Source organism: Microtus pennsylvanicus, chromosome 1 (assembly GCF_037038515.1).
Source record: "Microtus pennsylvanicus isolate mMicPen1 chromosome 1, mMicPen1.hap1, whole genome shotgun sequence".
Lineage (NCBI taxonomy): Eukaryota > Metazoa > Chordata > Mammalia > Rodentia > Cricetidae > Microtus > Microtus pennsylvanicus.
Genome location: NC_134579.1, coordinates 179,356,709 through 179,367,837, shown reverse-complemented (window position 1 = coordinate 179,367,837; position 11,129 = coordinate 179,356,709).

Genomic DNA, 11,129 nt, shown 5'->3' with positions numbered 1-11,129 from the left:
TTTGTTTTGATCTGTGGTCCAGGGGGAGCATGGCAGCATGGAGAAGGCATTGGGACCTAGTAGTAATGGAATCCTACAGCAGATGGCTTCTCACAAGGCAGCGATCAGAAAATTAGAGACAGGACTAGACATGGGATTAGGCTGTAACCCTCATGCTGTGCCTTACATCTCAAAGGGTCAACAGTTTTCTAAAATAGAACCACAATGACTAGGAACCAAGGGTTAAAACACATGGTCCTATAGGGGGACATCTTCTATTCATACCATAACACAACCAAACCCACCCTGTGCCTTGATTAAACTGAGGCTAATTTTATGAAATACAGTTTGGCTTTGAATTATGATTATCATTAATGTCTGAGAATACTCTAAGTATTGATGTTATAAGGAATAAATTAAACGTAGCATGATCATACTAAACATCTTACTATCTTATGGATTACATAATGTAGTGCTATAGAACTGTAGAACACAGGGAGATAAGTACACAAAAATACACAAAAATCAGGCAATAGAATGGATAACATAAATTAATTAGTACCATGTGAAATGCTACATCATTTAGCATTTCACAAAAAAATAGGGGTGTGTTTTTAAAGAGATGAGAAACTGAATCTAGATCTGTAAGAAGATACAGGAGATGTGGCATCAAGTTCTCAACTGTACTTGAAGAATGACTTTTCAGGTCCCACTCAAATCTTATCCCATTCAAAGTCCTTGGTTTTATGGTTTAGAACCAATTGTATATTAGAAGGTATAAATTAGCTAACTATGTATGGCATGGCATAGTTAAAATACTATGACAAATGAAACAACGGCAATTTCAAGGAGGAGGATAGAACTACAGATGCTGATGGCAAATCAGCAGTTACGTGGAGTCCGAGATGTAAGTCTAATCTTGGAAATGCCTCTTCTACCTCAGTACTTATGTAAAATATTTTCAAGAGGTCTATATTCTTAAAAAGTAAACATCTGGGCCTTGGCCTGACCCACCCTAACCCTGACCCCATCTAGGACCTGCTGGTGCTAGGAAAGAACTGGTCTTGTAGAACAAAACCCTCAAAATCTCCAAGACTCGGTTGCCATGAGTTATCCCAGAAGAGTTTCAGTGATGATGGTGTATCAGAAACCAGAGGCCTTGAACCAGACCAGTGACTCATTGCAATGAACATTTGCCAGTAAACTGATGGGACAAAAGAGTACACTATGTGACACACCACTCCCAATACCACCAGGGTGAATAAAGAGGTGTTGGAGAAAGAAGAAAGATGGAGGGTCCAAGAGGCTATGTTTTGCTGTGCTTTGTTTTTGTGTTTGTTTGCTTGGTTTGGTTTGGTTTGATTTCTTAAATTTTCTCTTGGGGTCACTGTAAGGGTGAGGGGAGGAGATGGGGAGACTAGAGGTGAGTGGAATTAGGGTGCATGATATGTAATTCCCAAAGAATCAATAAAGAAATTATGTTAAAGAAAGAAAAAAGAGGGTCTTATATTCTTAAAAAGCAAATTTTTTTAGAGGCAGAATAATTAATAATTTCAAAGATGTCTTTAGCTTAGTATGGTAATTGTAAATATTGCAGCTCATAAAACTGACAAATAGTATAATTTCTGTACATAGGATTAATTGTGGAAGTATAGCACAGTAGTATGTGTCACTCAGTAGGGGAGAAACGTATATTGGTCACTTTAGTAAGTCTCAAAGTCACACTATTTGGGCCTCATAAGCATGCTTTTAGTTACAGACATAAAGAGATAAATTATTATTAATCTGTAGTTTATCTACAGAAATACAAAAATATCCTTAAGCAGATATGTAAGTATTTAAAGGTATCTGTTCAAATCATTTTTTTTAAGAAAAAAAATAGGAAGGTATTAGTCAACAATGAAAAAGCTGGATGTGATAGTGCACATCTGGATCTCAATACTTGGAAGTAACAAGAGGGTAAGGAGTTTGAAGTCATGCTACTACATAGCAAGTCAGAAGCCAGCCTGAGCTATGTGAGAATATGTCTCAAAATCAATCAATCAATAAAATGGTTCTAAAGTTAAAAGCTCTTATTTCAGTACCCAGAGGAGTAAAACTTAGAGCACATTCCCAAAACCATGTTGGAGTGCAGCTGCTTGACTTTCACTATTTTTTTTTTATTTTACTGATCTATGAACAGCATAAGTCTTAGTGCCACCTTAGATTGGCCCTATTTTGCAGAGGGAGAAATTAAGGTCCAACGATTTGAATGCCTGCTTCAATGTTATGTCAGTGGCAACACTGAAACTTAGGACATAGCCATGTCCAGTCTTCTCTCAACAGCCAATAAAATAGCTTTCTTGAAAAATATAAATATCCTTATTTCCCATCTACAATTACGTACATTTTTCTAAATATTGTTATTGTTCTCATTAGAGTTACTATAGCTCTGATGAAATACTGTGACCAAAAGCAAGTTGGGGAGGAAAGGGTTTAGTTGGCTTACTCTTCCCGATTTTAGTCCATCATTGGAGGAAGTCAGAACAAGAACTCAAGCATGAGGCCAGGAATAGCACCACTTACAATGGGCTGGGCTCTTCCCCATCTTTCACTAACCAAGAAAATGCTTTATTGATGGATCTTATGTAGGCATTCTCTCAATTGAGGGTCCCTTTTTTTAGATGACTCTAGTTTACGTCAAGTTGGCATAAACCTAGCCAGGAGAATTATTAAACAAACTCTCATGTTTGTTGCCTTTTACAAATATAAAAACAAAATACATAAGTGAAAGCTATATAAATTTACAGTATTGGCGTTCTGGGAGAGCAAAATTCTTAGCTGGGTTCAACTGTTCAGAAACACCATTAACTAAAGTTCTGGACTCTTTCTAGTATCTCTTGGCAGCCTATTAGAAAGGCAGGTAGCCAAGGATGTAATTGAGCCAGTGATGGTGCCTGATTTTGGTTGTTAATGGAACTCATGGTAAAGATAAGCACATTGGTTTGGAGGTTGTATAAACATCCTCTCCAAGATAAGCAATTTGCCTATCTGGAAAGAAGACTAAGCAGTTTCCCCAGGCATCTGACTCTTGCTCTTCCAGACCTGGAGTGACAGTTGTTTTCCTTTGCCACTGGGAAGACTTATGGTAATTAGGTAGATGGCTTCTTAAGTCAACGGATGGAAATGGAATCACTGGGTATTTTAAACCTTCAATATATTACTCTTGTTTTCTGAAAATGAACATTGGCTTTACTGTGTGCACAGTAACTTTGAGCTGTGGGCACCTGTCTCGAATAGGAATTTTCTGATTAAAGTTACAACAGCTTTCTACAATAGAGTGACCACATCGCATGAAGGAAAAATTGTGGGTGGAGCATAGAGATGATTGTGCATACTCCAGTTATCCTCTTCCCCGATTATGACATCACTCGTTCTATTTCCAGTAATAAAGGGTTTTAGTGCTAAGATCTGGAAATCTTCTAAGGCACAGGACATTTCAGAGACCTTGTTGTGACTCAAACCAACATGCAAATTTAAAAAGAAAAAAATCAGTTCTTTGGCATTGAAATTATCATGTGCTTCAGATGAATGGCTTTAGAAGCATTTATTCCCCTTTTGTGCTTTGGGAACTGATAATTACTGTAACTCTTAAAAGCTACATGGCCAGTTTGCTATATTTTCTCAGTGGCTGCTTTTGAAAGAGAGAGACTGAGAACTTAAAATTGTTATTAGGTTTATTTGTTTACTTGTCTGTTTGTATGCACATGAGTGCATGCATGTACCATGGTACATGCATAAAGGTCAGATGATAACCCACAGGATTCTGTTCTCTCCTTCTGCCATGTGGGTCCTGGGGATTAACCTCGAGTCACAGGGCCTGGTTGGCAGTGAGGGTCTTTAAAGTGGATTCAATGACTGCTTTTATGTGTTCCCCTAGGTAAGTTAGTGTACTTAGTCACTCAAACACTAATCCAGGTGTTGGTCTGAGTTTGTAATTGTCTTGGTCTGCTATCAGCTCATTTTGAGCAAAGATGGAAGTGCAGTTACCTTTTTAGTTCAAAGATGTTAGAGGTTAACAGGAAGTCTATAAATGGAGGTAGAGCTTTTCTTTTGAACCAGCTGCCTGATTTCAAACAATCCCACAAAAACTTTTATTAATTATACCATGTTTGGCCTATAGCTCAGACTTATTACTAACTAGGTCTTATATCTAAATTTCTGTTCATCTACAGTTTGCTGTGTGGTTTTGTGGCCTTATCCATTCTCTAGTACATCTTGTTCTTTTGGCAGCTGACTCACATCTCCCTCTGACTCCATTTTCTTCCTTTCTGTATTTTCAAACTGTATTTTCAGTTTGGCTTACCTGCCTGGCCTTATTCTGCCTTGTTATAGGCCCAAACAGCTTCTTTATTAACCAATGAAAGCAATACATATTTACAGCATACAGAAGGATTATCCCAGAGTAGAAGTCTCAATGAAAAAGAGGCAATTCTTTTGAAGATTGTATCATTTGCTCCTGATCATCAATCAGTTTCTATCCTGCAGGTTCATTCTCTACAAGAACAGGCTCCTTTAGTGAAAATACTTCTATGCAGCTTTTTTTTTTTATCAGTGTTCCCTGTGTTTCTTTGGAGAACCTCAGCTTATAATACTCTCCCAACTTTTTGAGTGAACAAGATAAGTCATGATGTTTGCAGTAGTTGCCAATGTCTGTCATAAATAAACAACTGGTATAGGTTAAAACCCTCTTACTCACCTATTGTCTCTCAACAACAATGCTTTTTTTGTACACCGTAATTTCCTCTGGGCTACCCTGTGTTCTGATATATTTTGTGATTGATTGGCTGTACTGAGAGGCCAACATACAAACCCTAAAACATGTCTTTTAAATTGTTTTAATTCCTACTACGGAACTATTCTTACTTAGAGAGGGTTGGGAGTGGGGAGTATGTCCCCTTTAAAACCATTGTTTTTCAATAATGAGAGTATCCTAAGAAGCTCTCTATGCTGTGTCACCAGTTACTCACTTAAAAAAGGAAGAAAAGAGCCAGGCAGAGGTACAGGGGAGAGGTGGAGAAAGGGGTAATAGAGAAACAGAAAGAGAAAAAGAAAGCAAAAGGGTTGATGATGTCTCTTAAAACTGGGCAGACTACTACCTAATGTAGGAGGGTGGCAGAAAGGAGACTTGGGATATTCTATGGCTTTGGGGAGTTATAGCATCCCTGGAAGAGGAAAGCAAGATCAGTAACAATGAAAGTTGCTCATCGAGTTCAAATCATGGACTACAACGTCAGGTGAGGGAATATGGGAGCAGTAGTGGAGAGAGGTGGGAGTAGAAGCAATTAAAGGACAGTATTTATGTATGAAACTCTAAAAAGAAGGAAAGACAGAGGGAGGGAGGGAGGGAGGGAGGGAGGGAGGGAGGGAGGGAGGGAGGGAGGGAGGGAAGAAAGGAGGGAGGGAGGGAGAGAGAAGAGAGGTGAGATGATGTTTCTGTCCAGTTCTAAACATCAGGCTTCTTACTTGTCTTTACATACTGACAGAAATTCTCAGGATCTGGGACACTGAAAGATCAATATCTGGAATATAATTTTGAGTACCATCTGAATGGAGCATGGCCTCTCAAGACATGATGGTATCATAAATTCAAGCTGAGGATCTATTGAGGATAAAAATTTTCAGAGAGAAAGAAATAAAAACCTAGCTGGAAATGTGAGAGAATGTCAGGCAGTGGTGCCTCACACCTTTAATCCCAGCACTTGGGAGGCAGAGGCAGGTGGATCTCAGTGAGTCTGAGGCCAACCTGGACTATAGAACGAGTTCCAAGGCTACACATGGATACCCTGTCTCAATAGACAGATAAATAAAGAAATAGCAACAAATGTAAGAGAATAAAGAGAACTTTTACTTTTCCTTAAAAGAGACTTATACTACGTGTTCTTTAAAAGGCTGTTGGTATGATTATCGTTTCTATGAAACACCCCTCCAAACACCCTTATGTTAAAGTCTTGGTTCCCAAACTGGCAGTATTGGAAGGTGTACAATTTCAAAGTGGTGTTCTTTGGGAATTGGGGACCTGTTCTGATGGGGACAACAGAAGCCTACCCTTTCCTTCTCTGTGTTTGTGAAGGATTCACTCCACCAAGTCTTCTAGTCATTACGTTCTCTTTTACCACAGGCTCAAAGGCGACAAAGCCTGCTGTTCAGGAACCGACCCCTCCAGCACTATGAGCCCAAAGAAGGCTTATTGTTTTAGGCATCCTGTGACACAGTAACAAAAACTTGCTGACAGATATATTATCTGAATTGTTATGTTTAACTTGGCAATCCATGAGGAATAAGATGAAAAATTGAACCCCGCTTCAGGTTTATGCCTACCGAGTTCTCCTTACCATGTGGCTTAGAACATGGCCTAGGCTTTTGACATTCAGGCTTCTGCCACCCTACACCTTATGTCTTTGGTTAGATCATCTCTGAGGGTCAGTAAGAAAGTCCTTTCACAGTTTTTCAGATGACTAACTGCAAATCCTTCAGAAAAATAGGATAGTACAAATAAATATAGCAGAAAAAAATGTAAAAACCAAAAACTCAATACTAAGCTATTGTTTCTAAGGAAGAGGGAAAACCATCAAAATTCCAGCTATTACTGTAAATCTAATTAGACTGTTTTTAAAACATTCCATAATTATCATCAACTCTTATAATTTCTACCATCCATACAAGGATTACAGAGGATAGACTCAGAAGTCAGGCTGGAATTCCAGTAGATGAAACACAGACCAAGAGCTTCAAATGCTGCTGGACTGTTTGAATACACATGTGAGGAAATAAGCCAGTTACCAACAGCTTTTAAGGTACACCTTGCCCAACTTGTTTAATGAATTCAAATGCCCGGGGTGGCTCCTGGGTATTTGTACAGACAAAAAGGTTTCAGCAAAATCAGGGTCACCATAACCCCTTTTAAAAGGCACCATGTACTTCTTCCTTATCTGAAAAATCTGAGCTATGCTTTCAAGATTGCTGTTTGGGAGGCTTTGTAAGAAAATGTTTCCTTTCCCCTGCCTACTTCACGAGTCTATGGATGTGATAAGCATCAGCCATTTAGAAGCGCTCTGAAGTCCGTAGACAGAAGTGCGTTCTGTCTGACCTCGGACACCAGTCAGCCATGTGTGGTTCTCATTTGTGAGCAATCACTAAATGACTTTTGGAAATTGGGAAATCAGCAGTAAAAACAAAAGAAAATCAGCTTTTAAATATCCACTTTTAGGAAAAACAATCTCTCTGGTGTGCGATTGCTTTGATTTCAGTAATTAAAATTACATTTTTCTTTCACAAATATTTTTATCCTCTTGGAATAGGACTTAAATATCTGTTTTATAGAAAACACATGAAGCCTGATTTTTCCTTTGAATCAGAGGCATGTCTCAAGTTATCCCAAATATATTGTATTTCCTTACAAGGAAGCATAAGAGGCAGATGCAGAGGGAAAAGCACTTTATAACAATTAGAAGTCCTGGCTTCCTGTGTAACCTTCTCCTCTCAAGTTCCTATCAGCATTTCTATCAAAAAATAGAGCTTCTGGGCCTTTTAATTTTAATTTAATTTAATCTTCTTTGGTGGAGAAATTTCCAAGCTTCACTTTGGAATTGGTGCTACAAAGGACATACAGAAATGGGTAAACTAAAATGGGGGGGGGCATACAAAAAGATAAAATAATACCATAGGTTCAAAATCCATCTATCACTAGCAGCTTGGGACAGGGAATAGAGTGGAGAAAGGGAAGGAGGGAGGATAGAAACAAAGGAGGGAGAAATGGAAGGGAGGGAAGGAAGGAAGGAAGGAAGGAAGGAAGGAAGGAAGGAAGGAAGGAAGGAAGGAAGGAAGGAAATATGTCCTAAACTTTAGAAGACATGGTTGAACTCAAGTTTGGGTTACTAGATCTTTCTTGCTACTTGATTTGAAAAATCTAGACTCGAGCAAGTGAAGTCTAATTTACCTTCAAACTTTAGAAACAGAAAGAAAAAGAAAAAACTTAGAGCCCCCCCACACACACACACACACACATCACTACGAGCTAAATTGTGGGCTCCTGATATTCATATGTTGAGCGAGTCCTGAGGTCTTATTCAGAACATGACTGTTTTTGAAATCAGTGCATTTAAAGAGATGATTAAGTTACAAGTAGATCATTAGTGTAAAAAATCTGTACAAAAAGAGGGACAGGAGACAGTCAAACAAAAGACAGACTGTGTTAGAACCTAGAAAGCTTGTAGCTATCTGCAAGTCAAGGCAAGAGACCTTCACAGACACCATAATGGCCACACCTTGATCTTAGACTCTGATTTGTCAGTTTGGGCTCCTAAAGAGGAAAGACTAGTTGACTTATAAACAAGCAAACAAAAACAAACCAAGACCAAACAAAAAGTCAAGAGCACAGAGAACCAATTTCTCAGCGTGGGACATTGGATGTCCAAGAATAAGGCACTAGCATGCACTTCAGAAAAATAGGACAGCACCAATAAATACGGCAGAGAATGTAAGAGCCAAAGCCCAATACTAAATGTTGGCAGTATACCAGAAGTGGCCAGAAATGATATAAACCTGAAGATCCATCCCCTGAGGTACCACCTAGTCCCACCTTTCCAAGATTCTAGAACCTTCTTAAATAGTGCCCCCAGTTGGAGATAAACTTTTCAATACAAAGTATTTTTGAAGGATGCTTCGTATCCAAACTGTAATTCATTGTTTCAGTCACTTCTTAATGACAGGGATGCTTTCAATAAAATGTGTACTCTGGATGTAAAACAAAAGGTAGCGGAGTAGTTCTCAGCAATGTGGTATTGTGATTTGTATTACTTAAGAAAATCCTTACAACAATTCAAGGAATTATTTGAGTATTATTCTCTTTTATTTTTGAATTGAGGACATTAATATTTATGAAGGCTAAATGACTTGCTTCAAATGTCAGTATTTTATGACCACATATAATTGACAGAGGAGTCCATTAAATATCATTTTCCTCTCGAATAAATAGAATACCCTTCTTCCATGAGTCAGAAGTCATTTTGAGAAAAACAGACTTTGAAAATGTCCACAAGCATAATAAGCAAAGATGAAATTGGAGAAGAAATCTTCCTCTGTCATGAAAATGAGAGTCCCAGTGTCATAATAAAAGCTTTAGAGACCATTTGTCAGATGCAATATAAATTGGACCAAACTGAGTTAGACGCTAAGAGATGCTCCCCATTCTCAAGCCTGTGATCCCTGAGCAGACTGCAGGAAGCTGAGGGAAGAAGGACCGAGTGGTCCAACTACACACAGTCAGGCTTGAAATGGAGACAAACTGCAAGAATGGAAAATAGTGGGAGTTTCAGTTTGGAAAGAGATCTGGGGCTGGAGGAGAAAATGTTCATGAAAATGGGGTCCTCTTTTTTCTTTCTAATCAATCTAATTAGGATACAGAACATTAAAACCTTGTGGTGACAGAAGCAAGCCAAATACACGGAGGAAATTTCCCTGAGAAGTCTCACTGAAGATGGGTCGCTCTGAAGCAAATAACAATTGCCAAGAGCTTCTTGGCTAGGCATGGGACTTTGTGCCCAGTTCCCCTTTCCTTGCTGAGAATTGGTCTGGCTTGGGCTCACACATTTCTTGTGCATGCTGTCACACTGGCTGTGAGTTCCTCTGTGCAGCTGCCCTGCTTGTGCAGAAGACACTGGTCCCGTGTAGCATTCACCACCTCAGGCTCTTCCACTATTTCCACTTGTATAATGGAAACTTCAAAACACTAACAAAGAAATTGAGGAAGATACCAGAAGATAGAAAGACCTCCCACGGTTGTGGATTGATAGGATTAATAGTGTGAAAATGTCCATCCTACCAAAAGCAGCCCACAGCTTCAACACAATCACCATCAAAATTCTCATTGTTCATAGAAGTTGAAAAAGATGATCTTAAATTTCATCCGGAAACATAAAAAACCAGGATAGCCAAAACAGTCCTGAAGAATAAAAGAAATGCTAGAGCTATCACAATTGCACATTTCAAGTAGTACTACAGAACTATAGTAATAATATTAATATTATTAATAATAATTAATAATAATATTAATAACAGCAATAATAATAATGATTAATTAACAAATAAAAAGCAATGATACTGGCATGACTCGTTGATCAATAGAATAGAACTGAGAACCACATATGAGCCCACCCTCTTAGAGCCACATGATTTTTGACAAGGAAGCCAAAAATTGCTTATCAATCTATTATATATTAAGTATACATTGTATATATTAGAGAAAAGACACAGCATTTTCCCAACAAAAGACCCTTGTCATATTGGGTAGTTAGTTACATGTAGAAGAATGAAAGTCAACTCTTTTCTCTCACCCTGAACCAAACAACTCCAAGTAGATCAAGCACTTCAATACAAAGCCTGGCAGCAGGAGTTAGAGGAGAAAGTAAGGCATCTGCTTGAACTCATCAGCACAGAAAGAGTTTCTGAGAACACTAGTAGCACAGGTATTGAGACCAGCCGCTTCCTTCTCACCTCAGAGACCCAGAACTTCACTATTGCTGGTCAGGCTAAAACTCAATGGTTCACATAGAGTTGTATAAACAAGTACCCCATTGTACATCTTTTCTTTGTTTGTTTTTTTATTTTCCTTTTTTTTTTGTCCTCTTCTCTTTTCCCCCTCTTTCTCATGCTCCTTTCCTCCTTACTTCCTTTGATTTTTCTGAGACAGGAACTTCCTATGTAAACACACAATGGGTGACCTGCCACAGGTGATGGTTCTAGGTTAGCCTCCTGTGTTCTAGAATGACAGGCCTGAATCACCATGCCTTGTATGGTTTTCTTTAAACTACCCTTGGGAAAGCCTACATTTTAGGCACTAAGCTTAGGCTAATGCCCAAGGCGGTGGTTCTCAATCTTCTTAATGATGTGGCCCTTTAGTATAAGTTCCTTATGTTGTGGTGATCCCCAATCATACAATTATTTTTTTGCTACTTCATAACTGTAATTTTGCTACTGTTTTGAATTGTAATATAAATATCTGACATGCAAGCCGGGCGGTGGTGGCGCACGCCTTTAATCCCAGCACTCGGGAGGCAGAGGCAGGCGGATCTCTGTGAGTTCGAGACCAGCCTGGCCTACAAGAGCTAGTT